This window comes from Bubalus kerabau, chromosome 7, assembly GCF_029407905.1.
Source record: "Bubalus kerabau isolate K-KA32 ecotype Philippines breed swamp buffalo chromosome 7, PCC_UOA_SB_1v2, whole genome shotgun sequence".
Classification (NCBI taxonomy): Eukaryota; Metazoa; Chordata; class Mammalia; order Artiodactyla; family Bovidae; genus Bubalus; species Bubalus kerabau.
In genome coordinates, this window is record NC_073630.1 from 65224379 (window position 1) to 65244489 (window position 20111).

General features: G+C 39.5%; 1 long non-coding RNA gene across 2 annotated transcripts in view; it reads left to right on the forward strand.

The window, feature by feature from the left end:
• Positions 1-20111, forward strand: part of LOC129657812 (uncharacterized) — a 96528-nt gene that overhangs the window by 39998 nt on the left and 36419 nt on the right. The window contains exons 3-4 of one of the 2 annotated variants that reach the window (XR_008717122.1): positions 9809-9927; positions 18580-19443. This is a non-coding gene — a long non-coding RNA (uncharacterized LOC129657812). Of the gene's footprint in view, positions 1-9808; positions 9928-18579; positions 19444-20111 lie in introns of those variants that run through there. The other variant, XR_008717121.1, reaches the window with a different exon arrangement.

A 20111-nucleotide genomic window follows, 5' to 3' on the forward strand; every position in this document is an offset into this window, starting at 1 on the left:
CTAGATGGACCTTTGTTGGCAAAGTAATATCTCTTCTTTTTAATATGCTATCTAGGTTGGTCATAGCTTTCCTTCCAAGGAGCAAGCATCTTTTAATTTCATGGCTGCAATCACCATCTGCAATGACTTTGGAGCCCAAAAAAATAAAGTCTGACACTGTTTCCACTGTTTCCCCATCTATTTGCCATGAAGTGATGGGACCAGATGCCATGATCTTAGTTTTCTGAATGTTGAGCTTTACAAGAACCTTATTGGGTCCTTACAGAATTTTGCTCTTCAGTGTGTGCCAATGAGAGCTTTGGAAAGGAAAGTTGAAGGAGGCCCTTAAAATGCCAACAGTGTTATTACTGACTTTGCCCAGTGTCTAGGTCCAACTCCCTGTTGGTATTTGAGGGCTTCCCTGGTGGCTCAGACAGTAAAGAATCCTCCTGCCAATGCAAGAGACCTGAGTTTGATCCCTGCATCAGGAAGACCCCCTGGAGAATGGAAAGGCAACCCACTCCAGTAGTCTTGTCTGGAGAATTCTATGGACAGAGAAGCCTGGTGGGCTATAGTCCATGGGGTCAGACAGTTGGACACGACTGAATGACTAACACTTTCACTTTCAAGAGAAAGATACTTGTTTTTGGTGTGAATCTGGCCTTTAAAATACTGCTGGGTGACAAGTATTACAGAAATCCAGAGGCCAAGAGACCTCAGTGGGGAGATGGTGTGTTGAGAAATGTTCCATGATCAAGCATCCCTTGGACCCTTTTCTCCTATGAATTCTGTTTCATTCCTCAAGTTCCACTGAATGCCTCTTCCCCAGGAAGGTTTGTCTGTTCCTGTGGGCTGGGTCAGGAGGATGGCATCTGTCAAATGGTCCTGTACAGCTTTCAGATTTCCTTCAGAGTCCTCATCAGATTCTAGCTTTTTGAAATATTCATCTCTCCCGACTAGCTCTCAGCTCCACGAGCACAGAGCATGCATCTCTCACGGTAAATATTGTATCCCTAGGACCTAGCTGAGTACAAGGCATATAGAGTAGGTGTTAAACAATGACTCAATAGCTGTATTAGAATTTGGAAATGTGATATTTTTTAGTTTAAAAATGTGGCTCAATAATTATCTTTTATTGTTTTTTTTTTGTGGTAAAACACGCTTAACATGAAATTTATCATCTTAACCATTTTAAGCATGTAGTTCAGTAGTATTAAATACACTCACAGTATTGTACCACCACCATCCATGCACAGAACTCGCCTGGCAGAACTGAATCTCTGTAGCTACTAAACACTAACTCCCCACTTTCTCCTCCCAGTTCCTGGCATCTGCCACTGTGTTTTCTGCCTCAGTGAGTGGACTCGTCCAGTGTTTGTTCTTTAAAGACCATTTTACTTTATCCTTCTGTATTACCAAGGGACACAAACTACATGGTAGTGTTTGTGGGTGTCTTTTTAGTATCTAATTTAAAAAGATATATGCTTACTCTTTGGTTTCCCAGGTGGCACTAGTGGTAAAGAACCCACCTGCAAATGCTGGAAACATAAAGAGATGCAGGTTCGATCCCTGGGTCAGGAAGATCCCCTGAAGGAGGGCATGGCAACCCACTCCAGTATTCTTGCCCAGAGAATCCCATGGACAGAGGAGCCTGGTGGACTATGGTCTATAATGTCACAAAGACTTGGATACGACTGAAGCGACTTAGCAGGCATGCACACATGCATGCTTATTCTTGGCTGTTTGTATTGATAGAACCAGAGAATAACAGAGAAGAGTCTTCTTCAGGCACCTGGCATTTAAGCCTCAAGTATAAGGTTTGTTGATAGACTGAAATTTGAGTGGTACAGAAATTGACCAGGTATTTCTTCTCCAACTGTCAAGCTACTGAATATGAAAATCCAGGGCAATGTAATTAAAACAGTGTTATTTATTTTTATATCTTACACAGACTTCCAGCATAGTATTGGAGGGAAAGCAGAGTCAGCCTTCGAAATGCAAATAAGAAATAAAGACAAAATGAATGTGGCAGAGATCCTTGGGCAATTGTGTAATACCTGAATCTGGGGCCCAAAGAAGGGTGGGCTCTGGTCTCTCTGATTGAATGGACTGGCCAGGCAAGTTACATGATTCCCATTTATGCTTGGGCTGAAATATGCTGATGCTGAAGCTGAAACCCCAATACTTTGGTCACTTGATGTGAACAGCTAACTCATTGGAAAAGACCCAGACGCTAGGAAAGATTGAAGGCAGAAGAAGAGAGCAACAGAGGAAAATAGGGTGACAGAGGATGAGATGGTTGGATGGCATCACCGATTCAATGGACATGAACTTGGGCAAACTCTGGGAGATGGTGAAGGACAGGGACGCCTGGCGTGCTGTAGTCCATGGGCTTCCAAAGAGCTGGACATGACGAGGAGACTCAACAACAACATACTTGCCCCCCAAAATGTTTTTTTTATTTAGTGGTTTGGAAATGGCAGAGGGGGGCTTGTAAAAAGTCAGATCTACAAATGTAACATCTCTTGACAGGACAATAAATTGAGAACAGTAAAGGTGAGACTTTGAGATCTGTGTTTAGATTAGCTATCTATATTACTCAAATTCCCCTCTCTGTGGTATGGGGAGGAAAAGGGGGAGATGGAGTGGCTGGAGGTCACACAGCTCCATGAGCGAGGCCAGGAAACAGGATTCTCCTTTGTGGCTTTGAGCATCCTTAGATTCTGGGGGACACATGAGCAAAGAGCTGAAGAAGACATCAAAGTTCAGTAAGCTGGTTTAAGAGGTCTGAACGGTTGTGAAATGCAAACAGGGTCAGAGATCATTATCAGAATCAAGAACTATAAAGCTAAGGATTTATTAAGTAACAGTTAAGACATAAGTGGGCTGCAGTCTGGGGCAACAGCCAGGATGAGACGTTTTCTGTGATCATGGCCCTTGATGAGTGTAATCCAGGCAAGTTTAAAGGTCTAGGACAATTACAGGCATATGGTGCCCAAATTGCTAAACAAGTTGCAAGTATTTTACTATGTAGACTTGTCCAAGGTGCCATGTCACTATCTCCTTTCCCTAACACCTGTCTCCTCTAGGTGTGGGACATTAGCCCAAGCTGTGTGACCAGGCTCATATTCCTGTTATGGATCAACCACCCAGATGCCAGAGCACTAGTGTAACGGGGGAGGGGTGTCCTAACAAGGCAAGTTCTCGACCCTCCACGGTTCTGCCTGGACTAGAAATGTGCATCCCACTTTGAGAGCCCTGCAGTTGTCTGAGAAACTTTGGGTCTTACACAAAACCATTTTCATGTCTAACACACATTTAGCTCTTGCATGTGCAGAAGTGATAATGGGCCTCCATTTATTCTTTTAACTTCCTTTGACTATTGAAAGAAGTAGTTATAGAGTTTGCTGAGAATCTTTGCAGCCCAAATGCAAGAAAAATACATATATCATGGATAATATAAATGTTATATGTGTGTGTGTGTGTGTGTGTGTGTACATATATATATGGCTTCAGAAATCAGCCTTTGCAACCTCAGGTCCTACTTCTGGACCAGATGATGTTTTTCTTCTTGGGTCATGTGATATGTGCTTCAGTCTGAATAACATTAAAAATATTTCTCTTAGCAGGATGTGGTGGGTTGTTTTCTTTTTTAATTTCAAATAACACCACTCCTTGAACTGGGAACAAACAATTCACTTGCAGCTCGGCTCTGCATTTATTTGTAATTTTCACATAAATCAACTTATATGAAAATGTATTCATAATTTGAGCTTTCTCTATAGCGATAAAATGTTTCTGCTTCTGTGGTAGAAAATAGCTTATTATGCAAACAACATTGCCACTCTTACATTATGCATGGGATTTACCTGGAGAACATCACAAAAGCTTCAAGAAAAAAAAAAAAAAAAAGACTGGGGAGGGTGAAGGGTGCTTCATTTACTGCACCACTTACCTGTAATAATTAGCTACAAATGAGCTAATACCTGTATTTAGCAACTTGTTTAATATTGCTTTGGTTAATTCAGTGAAACAATGGAAGGAACAGAAGAAAATACAAGGGAGGTTTCCTGACAAATGGTGCCTTTCAGGATGTCAGCCCAGTGAAAAATGAGATCTGGTGGTTTCAAACTTAGGCCAGTGGTGGTGAGTAATTAATGGCTAACTCATTTGAACTTGTGTGCTTGATCTAATTTGGGATATTGAGAGTTCACACTGATTTGCCTTTAAAAAGAATGTCTCTGTCAAATAAAGTGATTGTATAAGATTGATATGGAGATCTCTGACTTGGATGTATAGCCTATTTTATATTTACAAAGGCAGCAGCAAACAGTATTATTTCTAACTGTGTGTGCAGTGGGACCACCATTTCTGGAGGGAAAGCTGTTGTCCTTTCTAGATAGGATTCAAGCAGGGATCACTTTGGGTATAAATGGTGTATGGTACTTATTTTTTCACTCTTATAATAAATACATTTTGAATGCCTTTTCACTGTGTTCAGGCCTGTGGATAAAGCAATAGTATAATATGACCTCTTATGTTACCTCCATAGTAACTGGGGAGGCAGTGGGTAGGCAAAGAACAAGTAGCATAAATAAATGAAATAATTGCAAGATGAGTGATAAATGCTATGAAGGAAACACACAAAGAGCATGATCTTAAAAAGTATGAGGGGAAAAATGAAGAGTATAGGGTGTTGCATCACCTTTAAGATATAGAGTGTAATCCTTAACAAACGATTAACCTCTTTAAACTTACTCTTTGTAAATTACAAAAGAAGATATGTACATGAATTATCATTATTTAACATAGTTTTATACAACCCTACACAGTTGCCCTTCATGAATCCACTATCTTAAATCACTGTTTGTGGTCCATTTGCTCCATCTGGATGATCCCATTTCAAAGGATCAGATACCAAGGAGATCGCTCTCTGGTTGTGGCTTCTCATCAGTTCACAACTCTTCTTTGAAAGGCTTGTGACTGCTCCATTGGGTATTCTCCAAAGGTGACTCTTTCACTGGTCCTGCTGTAGAGTTTCTGATGTCTTTGTTTCCGTCAGGATTTCAGGCGTATCCTGGAGACAGGAGGTGGTACACGGTAGACCAAGGTCCAGGCCTGGAATCACGACCCTGATATTTCATTCCTAGCTTCATACATAATAGCTGCTTCATGTTAGTCAGCCTGCATACCTTTCTAAACATCTACTCCTTGTCATGTTTAAAAGTCGCATAACAATAATACCCTCGCTCCAAAAAAAAATAAATAATACCCTCTCTCATAATATCTAATAATACCTTTCTAAGTTGATGAAGTAAAATTATGAAGTAAAATGAAAATTCCCATGTTATGTAAATAATTTCAGGCCCTAGAAAAAAAACAGACAGTCCCTTAGTTCATTTTATAAAACTAATGTAATCTGATAAGTATATATTGATTTCACTTATAAATATGATGCAAAAGTCTAACTAAAACATTGGTTTATCAAATCTAGCCCTGTATAAAATGAATAACACACCATAACTCAGTAGGCTGTATTATCTACATGAAAGTTCTTTAAATGAGCAAACTAAAAGAGGAAACAAGCATGGATTTAAATTATAACATACTGTAACATAACTTTATAAAATTAAATAGCCATTCTTGACTAAACTATAAGCAAAATAGGATTATAGGGATATTTACTTAAACATGAAAAGACTATCAAATCCTTTTATTTTTTTTATTTTTATTTATTTTTTTAAGAGCTTGAATTTATTTATTTATTTTTTTAAATTTTATTTTATTTTTAAACTTTACAATATTGTATTAGTTTTGCCAAATATCGAAATGAATCTGCCACAGGTATACCTGTGTTCCCCATCCTGAACCCTCCTCCCTCCCCATACCCTCCCTCTGGGTCGTCCCAGTGCACCAGCCCCAATCATCCAGTATTGTGCATTGAACCTGGACTGGCGACTTGTTTCATACATGATATTATACATGTTTCAATGTCATTCTCCCAAATCTCCCCACCCTCTCCCTCTCCCACAGAGTCCATAAGACTGATCTATACATCAGTGTCTCTTTTGCTGTCTCGTACACAGGGTTATTGTTATCATAAGTCCAGTGTTGAAGTTATTTTGTTTAAACTCAGGAACAAAATAGAGCTCCCTTTTATGACTGCAATTATTTACATTGATTTGGAGGTACTAGCTAATGTAATAAGATGAGAAAAGTAAGTAATAGATATAACTATTAGGAGAGATAATGTATTTGTAGTGATATTGATTGGTTACTTAGCACACCCATGGAGACTATAAAATGTTCTAGATTTGATAAGGTGTTTGGATAATTCATAAATATACAAAATCTGTAATTTTTCTTTTTTTACTAGTGTCAGTAAGCTAGAAATAGACTTTGAAAAAAAATCCCAATTTTAAGCACAAAATTTAAAATACAGAGGAATAGTTTTACATGATTTGAACCCATATTAAAAAAAAAAACCTAAAACAACTTATTGAATAAATAGAGAGATGTACAATCATCTATAAGGAATACTTAAAGCTGTATAATTTTCTGTTCTTTCAATAAACAAATATTTGCAATTTCATTCAGAATTTTTAATGTTTTTGTTGAATAAAATAATTTAAGTTCAAATGGAAGAATAGGTATCTTAAAGTGGGTGCATGCTCAGTCTCTCAGTCTTGTCTAACTCTTTGTGACCCCATGGATTGTAGTCCCACCGGGCTCCTCTGTCCGTGGGATTCTCTAGGCAAGAATACTGGAGTGGGTTGCCATTTCCTCCTCCAGGGGATCTTCCCAACCCAGGGATTGAACCCATGTCTGCTGTGTCTCCTGCATTGGCAGGCAGATTCTTTACCACTGAGACATCTGGTAAGCTCATCTTAGAGTACAAAATGCAAAAGAATAATAAGACATACTTCCCTCACTAGATAGTAAGCCTAGTTTTAGAGCCACTGTAATCAAAATGGCTTGTTATTGGCATAAAATCAGATAAATGTAGCAGTGAAACAGAATTGAAACTCCAGAAAGAGATCCAGGTGTTCATGAGAATTGCCCATATGTCAAAAGTGGCATTGCAACCTATGAAAAGGGTGGCTTAGTTAACAAATGATGCTGGCAAAATTGGCTAAACATGTGGCAGAAAGCAAAATTTGTAATTCCTACCTCTTAATACAAAAGGTAAAGTCCAGATGGATTAAAGAAAGTAATATGTCGATAGCTATTAAAACGAGTAATGTACCTAAGCTCCGACCTTGCAGAGTGAGTAGAATTCTAGCCAATAGAATTAAAGCACCAGTATATAAGGACGTGTGTACTAATATTTATTACAGCACTGCTTTCATTGGCAAACAAACAAAAATTGGAAACAACCTTACTTTCCATCAAAAGAACTATTGAATAAGAAGATCCATACACTGGAATTTTATGCAGTCGTTTCAAAGGATGAATTCCACCTCTAATTGTTCACTTGGAAGGATGTCTATAATGTAATTAAAGGAGAAAAGCAAACTGCAAAATTATGTGAAGAGTATGATCCAATTTTTGTATCTATATATTATATACACATAAAAAGGTTTGAAAGTGTATAGCTGGCCGTTAATATCTGTTTTCTCTGGGAAGAGAGTGAGAATAGAGGAAGATTTAAAGAGAGATGCATAATTTTTTCTTTATACGTTGTTAGATTGTATCGCTTGTTACAATGAGCACATGTTCATTTAAAAATTTAAAAAATGATTAAAAATATTTAATGACTGAATGAGAGTAGATGTGATATGCTTTGTCTGATTGGCATTATTTCTTGCCTCTGCCTAATTTCTTTTTTTTTTTTTTGGCCCTAGAATAGAAAATCAGCTTATTGAGAATGGGCCAATTCTTTAATTAAATAATATTTTCCCAAATATACTCCATGAAGTAAGCCTTCCTAAAGAATCCTAGAATCTCAGCTCTTCAAATCCCAATTACTTCCCTTCAGACTCTAATCGTTTTTCAGTCACCAAGTCGTGTCTGACTCTTTGAGACCCCGTGGACTGCAGCACACCAGGCCTCCCTGTCCCTCACCCAAGTGTGCCCAAGTTCATGTCCATTGCATCAGTGATGCCATCCAGCCATCTCATCCTTTGACGCCCTCTTCTCCTTCTGCCATCAATCTTTGCCAGCATCAGGGACTTTTCCAATGAGCCGTCTGTTCACATCAGATGACCAAAATCCTGGAGCTTCAGCTTCAGCATCAGTCATTCCAATGAGTATTCAGGGTTGATCTCCCTTAAGATTGACTGGTTTGATGTTCATCGCAGCACTGTTTATAATAGCCAGGACATAGAAGCAACCTAGATGTCCATCAGCAGATGAATGGATAAGAAAGCTGTGGTACATATACACAATGGAGTATTACTCAGCCATTAAAAAGAATACATTTGAATCAGTTCTAATGAGGTGGATGAAACTGGAGCCTATTATACAGAGTGAAGTAAGCCAGAAAGAAAAACACCAATATGGTATACTAACGCATATATATGGAATTTAGAAAGATGGTAACAATAACCCTGTGTACGAGACAGCAAAAGAGACACTGATGTATAGAACAGTCTTAAGGACTCTGTTGCAGAGGGAAAGGGTGGGAAGATTTGGGAGAATGACATTGAAACATGTATAATATCATGTATGAAACGAGTTCCCAGTCCAGGTTTGATGCACGATACTGGATGCTTGGGGCTGGTGCACTGGGACTACCCAGAGGGATGGTATGTGGAGGGAGGAGGGAGGAGGGAGGAGGGAGGAGGGTTCAGGATGGGGAACACATGTATACCTGTGGCGGATTCATTTTGATATTTGGCAAAACTAATACAATTTGTAAAGTTTAAAAATAAAATTAAAACTGGGAAAAAAAAAAAAAAAAGCTTGACTGGTTTGATCTGCTTGCTGTCCAAGGGACTTTCAGGAGTCTTCTCCAGCACCACAGTTTGAAGGTGTCAGTTCTTTGGTGTTCTGCCTTCTTTACAGTCCAGCTCTCACAACCACACGTGACTACTGGGAAGACCAAAACCTTGACCATATGGACCTTGTCAGCAGAGTAATGTCTCTGCTTTTCAACACACGGTCTAGGTTTGTCATTCCTTTCCTGCCAAGAAGCAATTGTCTTCTGATTTCATGGCTGCAGTCAGCATCCACAGTAATTTTAGAGCCCCAAAAGAGGAAATCTGCCACTACTTCCACATTTTCCCCTTCTATTTGCCATGAAGTAATGGAGCTGGATTACATGATCTTAGTTTTTTAAATATTTGGTTTTAAGCTGGCTCTTTCACTCTTCTACTTCACCCTCATCAAGAGGCTCTTTAGTTCCTCTTCACTTTCTGCCATTAGAGTGATATTATCCGCATGTGGTTAGCATCCACATAGTCTCTAATTACTAATATTAAAAAAGTACATTGGACAATGTTGTTTGTTGTTTAGTACCTAAGTTGTGTCTGACTCTTTGTGATCCCATGTACTGTAGCCTGCCAGGCTCCTCTGTCCGTGGGATTTCCCAGGCAAGAATACCGGAGTGGGTTGCCATTTCTTGCTCCAGGGGATCTTCCTGACCCAGGGATCAAGCCTATATCTCCTGCCTTGGCAGGTGGATTCTTTACCACTGAGCCACCAGGGAAGCCACATTGGACAATAAGAACAATTGAAAACAATTAAAAGCCCTTTGGTTGGAAAATGACATGAGATCAGTCTCCAAAGGAACAGATCATAGGACCTGTGGAATTCTGAAAGGATATTGGGGTTCCAGTTGGGAATGCTAGGGCACCCTCATGCCTGACCGAGAATCTGTTCTTTCTAGGGCCCCATACTACCTCTCAGTCTGGACAAAGGGCACCAAACCTACTCCAAAATGGAAATGTTTTCTCTCCTACCAATTTAGAAGACCTCTGAGCATTTTACAGACTCCTATCCTGAACTGTGAGTATCACACAGCTCTGAGGATGGTGTGTTGTTTTGAACTCTTTGGTTTTCAAGACACTGAAGTAAACATTTTCATAGGCTGGCCCTGACCATTTCCTGCCAGACCTGGCACGACACCTGCAGTCAAACTGATGCTAGCTTCTGTCTTGTTCATTTTACTGTGGATCCGGTGAAAGTTAGAGATGGTTTGCAGTCTGGTGAGAACCGGAAGCCTCTTGGTCCAGTGCCATGAATCTCTAGGTGTCTGACATGGGCCAAGGTAGCCTGGGGAGGCAAGCTGGTGAAATGGATGAAGCACATGCTCCAGAATTAGAGGCACGCCAGCCCAGGCCTTCATGTGTGTGTGTTTGCAAGGCTTAGAATTGCCTCGATAATGATCACAAGCACTTCCTGATGTTTGCAACCTGTGAGCAGATGCCAGCAATTGACTGGCTAAGCTGGATGAGTGTCCCAGAGGATGGGCTGTTGGCAGCTGGCCTTGGTGTACCTTTAAGCATCGTTACTTGTGAGAGAAGAAATAAAATTGGAGCAAGAGAACAGCTTGGCTTCATTCCTTGAGTAGTGGGAAAGGATTGTGACTCAAAGTCATCTATCTGTATCCTGATGTTAAGAGTAGCTCAGATGTAAATTTCAAATTAAATAAGAAAGTCTGAGAGAATGCATTATGAGCTCAGTGCTCAATGAACAAAATAGAAAAATATTTCAGCCAAGGGAGTTAATTTTACTCTGGGGATAAGTTTCTGTTTCCTCTTTAAGCATGCTTGGAATTCAGTGTTGTTTTTTTTTTTTTAATATAAATTTATTTAATTGGAGGCTAATTACTTTACAATATTGTATTGGTTTTGCCATACATCAACATGAATCTGCCATGGGTGTACTCCCACCTCCCTCCCCGTACCATCCCTCTGGGTCATCCCAGTGCACCAGCCCCAAGCTTCCTGTATCGTGCATCGAACCTGGAGTGGCGATTCATTTCACATATGATATCATACATATTTCAATGCCATTCTCTCAAATCATCCCACCCTCACCCTCTCCCACAGAGTCCAGAAGACTATTCTATACATCTGTGTCTCTTGCTGTCTCGCTGGAATTCAGTTCTGAGGGTCAACTATTGGCATTTACGAGGTGACTTCTTGTATTATACAGCATGAATAACTGTAAATACGCTCATCCTCTGTATCTATGGGGGATTGGTTCCAGGCCCCCCATCCTCACCTTACTACATGCTGTATTATGAACAAATCACACAAACATAATATCAGTCACAAGAAGCCAGATATGAAAGAATACACTCTATGATTCCACTTATATAGAATTCAAAACCATGCAAAGCTCATCAATGGTGTCAGAAGTCAGGAATGTGGCTGTCCCTGAGGCAGGAATGACAGGAAGGGGCAAGAAGGGGTTTCTGGTCACAATTTCTTGATCTAGGTGCTGAGTTTATGAGTTTGTTCAGTTTCTGAAAATTTCATCTACCTGTATACTTATGATAGGTATATTTTTCTTATGTATATGTCAATAATTATACAATAAGGAAGTAACAGAGATGTAATGTACATTATTGTGATTACAGCCAAACATATTGCAGTGCATATTTGAAAGTTGCCGAGAATAAATCTTCAAAGTTCTCGTCACACACACACATATATATGTACCTATCATAACTATACAGGTAGATGAAATTTTCAGAAACTGAACAAAGTCATCCATGCACAAAATTTTAACTTTATATGGTAACTGATGGGAATTAGAGTTACTGTGGTTGTCATTTCACAGTATACAAGTATTGAATAGTTATGTTGTACATCTGAAACTAATATAATGTTATGTGTGAACTATACCTCAATAAGAAAAGAACCTCCCCCCCCAAAAAAAAGTAAAAAGAAAAATTCATTTCTTGTGCCTTTCTTACCTGCTTTAGTGTCTGTGGTAGACGGCAACTGTTCTTTCTCCATGACACTTCCATCCTCCAGGTAAATCTGTAATCAGGGCTGCAACTGACCAAGTGTTACAGTCAGCCCTCTGTATCCTCTGCATCCATGGAGTCAGACTATCTTGGATTAAATATATTTGGAAGTAAAATTCCAGAAAATTCTAAAAACCAAAACTTGAATTTGCCACACATTGACAACTATTTACAAAGCATTTCCATGATATGTACAGTTATTTACATTGTATGTACAGCTATTTACATAGCACTTACATTGCATTAGGTATTATAAGTAATCTAGAGATGATTAAAGTATTCCAGATAGGCACAGATTCTAAGTAAATACTTCACCATTTTATATAAGAGACTTGAGCAGGCTTGGCTTTTGGTTATTCATAGGGGTCCTAGAACCAACCCCCTGTGGATACCGAGGGATGACTTACAAACTGTTTTGAATCCTTGACTACTTAGAATGACTTCATTTGTTACAGTTTTTTCCACCTTATATTTTACAGAGGAGGCGGCCTAATAAAGAGAATAGGTGCAGACAGCTTTAAATAAATGTTAAGCATGAGGAAAATAAGGCCCATTAACCTCACACAGTGAAGGGTGCTATAACTGAAGATAGAAAGACAGCTTTCATCTTCACAAATTTGCCTAGGGTCTGGTCAGCTAACTGAATTTTTAATCTTTGTTCTGGATAGTTTCTTTATTTATTCTCTCTAGTGGCAGGGCATTGATTGGAAACCCTCTGGAGATCTTTTCTCCTTTTTATTTCAGATAATTAAACCTATCGGGGCAATAATCATGAATGGTAAAGCTGTAGAATCTTTCAAGCATGGTTAGGAGATGAAATATTATTATCTTTCTAATAGAAGGAAGACCTCCAGCATCCTCCGGCTGTGAGTAGACCACTTTTTCTGTGGGTAGTCCCAAGCAGAGACCACATAGGAGTGAATGAAGGCAATGATGAAATCTGCTTGGCCATTAGGTCAGGACATCTTGCTTTCAGCTCAGTAGCATCTTTTCAGCCCCTATCCCAACCCTTTTCCTCCTGAGCCCATCCCAGCTGCCCATGGCTGACTTACCTGTGGTTTGTTTGCAGATCTTACTTAACTGTTATTTCTGTTGAGGTCTCCTGGTACCCGCTCTCTGCACAAATCCATCTCTCACCCCTGAATTATGAGCCCAGGCATCATTTTGAGTGGTTTCTCTCAGTGAGAGATGGCCATCCGCCTGTTGGCACTTGCCTAGCATTATACTTACTTTTCTCTCCAAGAGGACTCCACCCCAGCTTATCTTGGAACGTTTTTTCACTAGGGCTTCTACTATCCCTTTCTCATATATCAATGGATCTTAGCTGGCACTAAATAGACAAAAAGGAGAAGTGGGAGGAGAAGAAGAAGGAGAAACTGATAAAATGTGCTAGTCTGTCTTCAGGGTGCTTTAGTTCAAATGTTAGTTTCTTATACAAACCTTCTCTAACCTCCCTTTCTAAAATGACTATCATTTTCTATCATAGTACTCTCTTTGTTTTTTTCACTACTGAAATTATCTTGTTAATATTTTACTTGTTTGCTGTGTAATTCTCTACTTCTCCATGACTGTAGTCTCTATAAAGAGATTCTTACCTTTCTTGTTCACTGTGACATTCTAACATGAACAGGACTTGGAACCATGGTAGGACTTACCTGATAATTTTGAAAGAATAGATGAATCACTAAAAATACACTAAAACATGGAGAAAATTTGAGCTACTCTTACTCTGAGTATAATATATGAAAATTAAAATAGCCTTGATCACTATCAGTTCAGTTCAGTTGCTCAGTCGTGTCTGACTTTTTGCAACCCCGTGGTCTGCAGCACAACAGGGCTCCTTGTCCATCACCAACTCCTGGAGTTTACCCAAACTCACATCCATTGAGTTGGTAATGCCATCCAACCATCTCATCCTCTGCCGTCCCCTTCTGCTCCTGCCCTCAATCTTTCCCAGAATCAGGGTCTTTTCAAATGAGTCAGTACTTCGCATCAGGTGGCCAAGGTATTGGAGTTTCAACTTCAACATCAGTCCTTCCAGTGAACACCCAGGACTGATCTCCTTTAGGGTGGACTGGTTGGATCTCCTTGCAGTCCAAGGGACTCTCAAGAGTCTTTTCCAACACCACAGTTCAAAAGCATCAATTCTTTGGTGCTCAGCTTTCTTTATAGTCCACTCACATCCATACATGACTACTGGAAAAACCATTGCCTTGACTAGACAGACCTTTGTTGGCAAAGTAATGTCTCTGCTTTTTAATATGCTGTCTAGGTTGGTCATAACTTTCCTTCCAAGGAGTAAGCGTCTTTTAATTTCATGGCTGCAATCACCATCTGCAGTGATTTTGGAGCCCCCCAAAATAAAGTCTGACACTGTTTCCACTGTTTCTCCATCTATTTGCCATGAAGTGATGGGACCATATGCCATGATCTCCTTTTTCTGAATGTTGAGCTTTAAGCCAACATTTTCACTTTCCTCTTTCACTTTCATCAAGAGGCTCTTTAGTTCTTCACTTTCTGCCATAAGGGTGGTGTCATCTGCATATCTGAGGTTATAGATATTTTTCCCGGCAATCTTTATTCCAGCTTATGCTTCTTCCAGCCCAGCATTTCTCATGATGTACTCTGCATATAAGTTAAGTAAACAGGGTGATCATACACAGCCTTGACATACTCCTTTTCCTATTTGGAACCAGTCTCTTGTTCCATGTCCAGTTCTAACTGTTGCTTCCTGACCTGCATACAGGTTTCTCAAGAGGCAGGTCAGGTGTTCTGGTATTCCCATCTCTTTCAGAATTTTCCACAGTTTATTGTGATCCACACAGTCAAAGGTTTTGGCATAGTCAATAAAACAGAAATAGATGTTTTTCTGGAACTTTCTTGCTTTTTCCATGATCCAGCGGATGTTGGCAATTTGATCTCTGGTTCCTCTGTCTTTTCTAAATCCAGCTTGAACATCTGGAAGTTCACAGTTCACATACTGTTGAAGCCTGGCTTGGAGAATTTTGAGCATTACTTTGCTAGCGTGTGAGATGAGTGCAATTGATCACTACAGTCATAGTGATTTTGTTTTACAATATCCAACTGGTCAAAGACTGTAGAACACCCACTTGGGTGTTACACCATGATGCCAACTTAGACTTTCTTAGGATAAGTGCAGATCATTGGACTATGTGGAGAGGTTGCTTCTGACTCTGGAGAGGAGTGTGGCTTTTAGTTACCAAGCTGGGAAAGCATGCAAGGTGAATTCTGAGTTAAGCTTCAGGATTATCTCCCTAGGGAGAGCTAGAAATTGCTAAGACTTTACATTAATATGTAACCAAAGTTTAAACTCATATTTCAGCAACAAGGAATAGTAAATAATGCATTGCTTCATGAAGATTTGCTTAGTTTATTTACTTACATTATTTATAGGTTATGTTGGGAATAGACTTGGCTTGCTTTGCTTTGTTCACAGTAACATTCCATAAATATAACAGCAAGCGATAAAATAGCATTGATTCAGAAGTGAGCTCATGGCTTCATAGAACATCAAACATAAAAGCTGTGTTACAATGATAAATACTAAATCTTTAAAATATCTTTAAAATATCATTGGCTTTTTGCTGCCATTACTTATGCAGTGTGTATTTCAGATTTTCCTATTTAGTATTGAATATGAAATGTATAATACTGTGAGTTATATCCTGAGCTTTGGTGCAGTCTGTACAAAATTGGCATTTTGAAGTTGTGGATGGTGGCAGAACTTGATTCAGGTTCAGAAGATCAACCTAAATGGTTCAGGAAAATCTCAGGAAAAGAACAATTGGCAATAAAATATATTAGCTTTTTTTTCTATGTGTGACATTTAAGTGATTTGGGCAAAAATAATGAGAGTTAGTAAAAGTTGTGAGAAACAGACATAGAGAACAAACATAGGGACACCAAGAGGGAAGGGGGGATGGGATGAATTTGGAGGCTGGGATTTAAATATATATACACTATCGTATAAAATAGATAACTAATGAGAACCTACTGGATAGCACAGGGAACTCGACTCAGTGCTCTGTGGTGACCTAAATGGGAAGGAAATCCAAAAAAGAGAGGATATATGAATACATACAGCTGATTCACTTTGCTGTAGAGCAGAAACTACCAAACATTGTAAAGCAACTGTACGCCAGTAAGAATGAAAAAAGGTCTTTTATTCTTTCTGTGGTAGGAGATGCCTTTGTTTTCCTATTTGGTGTCTCCTTGAGTCTTCTCAATTCCAGAGAGTGTCCACATGGCCTCATGTTGGTGTGATGTAAGCCAAGATGGTGCTGTGAAGACCAGGGGAGATGGGTGTGCTAAGACGTAGTGGTGCTAAATCTGGACCTTGCAGTCAGGTAGGTCTGGCTCAGGTTCTGGCTCTGCTATTAACAAGTTGTATGTCCTTAGGCAAATGACCATTTGAGCCCAATTTTCTCATCTGTAAAACAGAGATAATACCATATTCCTAATAGCGAGACTACCCAACAAGGTACTGTTTGTAGAGTGTTGTGCCTGATATATAGTGAAGGTCTATAAATACCCTGTTGCCTTGCAAATATGCTGAGGGAGAGGAGATGAAGGTTATCATGGCCATGTAACCAAACTAGGATTTGCAAATTACTTGGTATTTATAACAGAAATGAATTACATGAAATGGTCATAATTATAGATTGAAACCTCACCTTAACACTACTTGGCATAAGGCATGTCTGTCATGGACTCTTTTTCAAGAAAATTTTTAAAAGGTGGTTTAACAAAAAAGCCTGTCATACAGGTGGATTTATGCATGTCTATTTCTGTGGCAAAGGCCTGAGGGCAGTGTGAATATCTTTTAAAAACAGGATCTGTGATATAGCCGAGTCTGAGTGTTGCATAATTTTGTGATTTTTTTTTTTCAAAGCCCTTATGAAGGTGCAGTTGAGTTTTTAATATAATGAAAGACTTAAAGGAAAATGGAGAAGATGGAGGGGAGCAAGCCCCAGGAGGGATGGCCCCCATATGGAATCAGTCAGAGCAAGCCTCAATATTTATGGGGCACCCCTCTCTGTCTGCAGTCAGGTAGTCTGTGCTTGACTCTCAGATTGGAAAGCAGTGGCTCTGAGGGTTAGAGCCCCTTGTGAGGTGACCTGGATTACAGCCTCTGTACACGGAGACACAGGGGATTTGTTACAAAATTATCTTTTCTCTCTTATGGCATCCTCAAGACTTACTTAATCCTCTCTCAAAGTTTGAAGAATACATAAAAATTATGGTATCTTGTTGGGAGTATCCTTTTAAAAAACTGTTCACCTTTTAATTTGTAAAGTTTCATTTATTGCTAGGTTCAAGAGTAATGTAGTGAAGGGCCACATCTTAACCTGGTCAACCTGTTATTATTTTTGTACATTTGCTCTATCTGTGCATATCTCTATCATAGATGATATGTAATATATTTTATTTCTTTGTTTCATGCTGGACCCTTGGAAAGTAAATTGCAGAAGCAGTGATGGTGGCAGCCAGTATTTCCTGAGAACATTGACATTGTGAACCCATCAAATCTGGCATATTTTGCATTGATCCAAGGCTATTATCTATTACACCATCCATATTCCAATTTTTCTATTTGTTCTAAAAGTATCCTTCCTAGCAATTGTTTTCTTCCACTCCAGAGTCACACACTGCGTTTAGGTGTTGTGTTTTTTAGCCTCTTTTAATCTGCAGCTTTCCCTGGACCTTCTTTTTTATTTCCTGACATTGCCATTTTTGAAGAGTACCGGCCCCTCATCTGGTAAGATGTCCCCCAGTGTGGGTTTGTCTGATGGTTTCTTTATGATCTGTTCCGTTTTTGTCAGGAATGCCCCTGCTGGGAGGCTGTGTCCTTGTCAGTGCCTCATCACAGGGGATATGCAATGTCAGTTTGAACATTTTCATTGGCATTAAAAAATATTTTTAATAGTTTTACTTCTTATTCGTTAACATGAAGACTCTGGAGTATTTCTTAGTTGGAAAAGTCTCCTTGAAAACCTTACTACATGAAACATTACAACCATAAGACTTGCCACCGTTTCTTGGAAAAATGGTTGTAGATTCATCATTCTGGTCTTTATCACTAGCAATAGTGCTGATGTGTTTGAATGTTTAAATATCTTAGGGACTTCTGCTAAGACGCCTTGTTATCAGGAGAATTCAATTGTGCTGGAAGTCTGAGGGTGCTAATTAATCACTGTCCCCTTTCTACAGGTTCTTAAGACAAGGAGTAAAATGCTGATCAGCTTTTTTATGAGCAAGGCTGAAGGATGTGGCAATACCTCTAATCTCCCTCTCCAAAGCAGAACCTTTAATGCTATCCCAGTCCTGACCTATTCATGCTCAGCCCATATTGGAAAGGTTGAGACCTGACCAGGCTCAATTTGTCCGCTGCCTAGTTGGGAGAGGAAGGAGCCAGCCATCTTGTTGAACCCATGCAGATCTGAGAGGCGGAGGGCAAGTGAGAAGGGTGGGCCCAAGCTGGCCCCACTCCTGAAAATGGCCCATGATTGTCCTAAGGGGTCAGTAATGGAAGAGAGAATGTGCAGATGCTCCAGTGTTCCCCTAGAGACCAGAGATGAAGCCTTGTCTATGGTTCAGGGTAAGAACATGGAGATGGAAGGAAAAGTATTCTTATAATATTGCCCATGTTGATTTCTCAGGTTGTATCAGATGGGGTGGAAAAGGAGACACTTTGAAGACTACTTGGGAAGTGAAGTTACTTCTTTCCAGCTGATGCTACAGATTACCAGGACATCAACTTTCCTTTTCAACTTGGGAAAAGCTATTGAAGAGAGAGGAAGCATTTGTCAGTTTTGCCAGCCTAGTTAGACCATTACTAAAACAGTGTCTCCTGAACTGTTGTTCATTTTCATGTTGTTCATTTCATGTTGTTCATTCATAAACAAATAATATTGATACATTCACATGATGAAACATTTTAAAGTCACAAAATTTACAAAAATCGCCTTTTCCCCTTTTCCCTCTACTGTCCACTCTCTTCCCTGAGACACGAGGCTGCCCTGTACTGTTTTATTTTACGTTTTTAGTTTTTAAATTAATTTTTATTGGATATAGTTTCTTTACAATGTTGTGTTAGTTTCTACCAGATAGTAAAGTGAATCAGCTATACACATATGTATATCCCCTCTTTTTTGAGTTTCTCTCCCATTTAGGTCACCTTAGAGTGCTGAAAAGAGTTTCCTGTGCTAAATGGTGGGTTCTCATTAGTTACCTATTTTATACATAGTATCAATGGTGTATATATGTCAATCCCAATCTCCCAATCCATCCCACCCTCTCCTTCCCCCGTTTGGTGTCCATACGTTTGTTCTCTATATCTGTCGTAGAGATGTCTCTATTCTATTTTTGCAAATGAAGTCATCTATACCATTTTCTAGAGTCTACATATTTGCATCAATATACAAGACTTATTTTTCTCTTTCTAACTTACTCCAGTCGGTATGACAGTCTCTAGGTGCACCCCCTGTACTGTTCTGAGAATTTATTCATCTTTCAGATGAGTCTTAATCACCTGAAGCTTCCTCACCCTTCCCTCCCGGTCCCAATCTTTTGATATTGAAACCATTTAAAATCAGAGTCCACCTCCATGCTCTGAGGGCCTCCTCTCCTGCTCTGGGTTTTCCATAGCACTTACCAGTTTCTAAGACATGGTATCATCTAATTTTTAAAATTATGTTTGTTGTTTATTTTCTGTCTGTCCCCCTGGAAGCAAGTTCTGTAAGGGCAGAGGTCTTTGTTTGTTTCCTTCTCTAGTGTAGCTTTGGCACCTGGCTACCAGCCCACAATAGGTAATCAATAAATGTTGTTGAAATCTGAAGGAATAAAGCCATCTCTCCCTTTCCTCCAGACAGAAACTGAGGAGGTAGAGGATCCAATTAAAATATATCACATTACCCCTTGAACTGAAGACTTCTCCTTGCATTTCTAAGGGAGCAGCTATTAAAAATATATGGCTCAGAGCTGGGTGTCCTTATTTTCTGTGGGTCTGAGGAGACATGGTTTGGAAGTGGAAAATGAAGAAAAGAACAGAACAGTGACCTGCATATTGATGGGATGCACTGACTCTTTTGAGAGGGCAGCATCTTGAAATTGCTGAGCAGTTAGAAAATGATTTCTCTTCATCTGTCCAGGTTAAGATGGTGCAGATAAAATGCATCCCTTCCCCACATCA